This window comes from Nothoprocta perdicaria, unplaced genomic scaffold, assembly GCF_003342845.1.
Source record: "Nothoprocta perdicaria isolate Ctin4 unplaced genomic scaffold, notPer1 scaffold_1087, whole genome shotgun sequence".
In the NCBI taxonomy this organism is placed as follows: Eukaryota; Metazoa; Chordata; class Aves; order Tinamiformes; family Tinamidae; genus Nothoprocta; species Nothoprocta perdicaria.
The window spans coordinates 3,445-5,345 of NW_020454191.1; the positions used below are offsets into that span (position 1 = coordinate 3,445).

Below are 1,901 nucleotides of genomic sequence, written 5' to 3' on the forward strand. Positions count from 1 at the left end.
GGGAACCCCAAGGCGACCGGAGCGGTGCCGGGAACACCGCGGGATCCAGCCGGGAACCCCAGGGTGACCGGTGTGGCACCAGGAACGCTGTGGGAGCCAGCCGGGACACCCAGGGCACCCGGAGCGGTGCTGGGAAGGCCACGGGATCCGGCCGGGAACCCCAGGGCAACCGGAGCGGTGCCGGGAACGCCGCGGGAGCCGGCCGGAACACCCAGGGCGACCGAACAGCACCAGGAACGCCGCAGGATCCGGCCGGGACACCCAGGGTGACAGGAGCGGTGCTGGGAACGCCGCGGGATCTGGCCGGGAACCCCAGGGCACCCGGAGCGGCGCCAGGAACGCCACAGGAACGCCGCGTGTCCTGGCTCCGTGTGTCCCGGGAACTGTGTGTCCCAGGAGCCGCGTGTCCTGGGAGCTGCACATCCCAGCTCCGTGTCCCCCAGTAGCCGTGTGTCCCAGGGATCCCATATCCCAGGAGCCGCGTGTCCCGGCTCCCCATGTCCTGGGAACTGTGTGTCCCAGGAGCTGCATGTGGTGGGAGCCGCGTGTCCCGGCTCCACATACCCCAGAAGCCGCGTGTCCCAGCTCCAAATATCCCAGGAGCGCATCCCAGCACTGCGAACCCTGGCACCGTGCATCCCGGCACTTCACATCCCGCCTCGGCGCATCCTCCCAGGAGCGCATCCTGGCACCGCACATCCCAACACCGTGCATCCTCCCAGGAGCGCATCCCGGCACCGCGCATCCCATCTCCGCACATCCCATCTTGGCGCATCCTCCCAGGAGCGCATCCCGACACCGCGCATCCTCCCAGGAGTGCATCCTGGTACCACACATCCCGGCACCGTGCATCCTCCCAGGAGCGCATCCCGGCACCGCACATCCCATCTCCGCACATCCCATCTTGGCGCATCCTCCCAGGAGCACATCCCGGTACTGCGCATCCCAGCACCGCGCATCCCGCCTCGGTGCATCCTCCCAGGATTGCATCCCGGCACCGCGCATCCCAACACCGCGCATCCCACCTCGGAGCATCCTTCCAGGAGCGCATCCCGGCACCACGCATCCCATCTCAGTGCATCCTCCCAGGAGCACATCCCACCTTGGCACATCCCGGCACCACGCATCCCACCCCGGCGCATCCTCCCAGGAGCGCATCCCGGCACCGCGCATCCTGCCTTGGCGCATCCTCCCAGGAGCGCATCCCGGCACTGCGCATCCCATCTCGGTGCATCCTCCCAGGAGCGCATCCTGGCACCACGTATCCCGCCTCGGCGCATCCTTCCAGGAGCACATCCCGACACCACACATCCCATCTCAGTGCATCCTCCCAGGAGCACATCCCGCCTTGGCACATCCCGCCTCGGCGCATCCACCCAGGAGCGCATCCCGGCACCGCGCATCCCGGCACCGCGCATCCCATCTCCACACATCCCATCTCAGTGCATCCTCCCAGGAGCACATCCCGGCACCGCACATCCCACCTCGGTGCATCCTCCCAGGAGCGCATCCCAACACCGTGCATCCTCCCAGGAGCGCATCCCGGCACCGCGCATCCCAACACCGCGCATCCCGCCTCAGCGCATCCTTCCAGGAGCGCATCCCGGTACCACGCATCCCATCTCGGCACATCCTCCCAGGAGCACATCCCGGCACCGCGCATCCCGCCTCGGAGCATCCTCCCAGGAGCGCATCCCGGCACCGCGCATCCCATCTCCGCACATCCCGCCTCAGCGCATCCTCCCAGGAGCGCATCCCGGCACCACGCATCCCACCCCGGCGCATCCTCCCAGGAGCGCATCCCAACACCGTGCATCCTCCCAGGAGTGCATCCCGGTACCATGCATCCCGGCACCGTGCATCCTCCCAGGAGCGCATCCCGCCTTGGCGCATCCCGCCTC

At 68.6% G+C, this 1,901-nt stretch overlaps 1 protein-coding gene across 1 annotated transcript in view; it reads right to left on the reverse strand.

Moving 5' to 3' along the window:
- RNF121 (ring finger protein 121) overlaps positions 1 to 1,901 on the reverse strand; it is a gene marked incomplete at its 3' end in the record, with an annotated part of 8,288 nt that overhangs the window by 3,053 nt on the left and 3,334 nt on the right. The gene's annotated exons all lie outside the window — the stretch shown is intronic.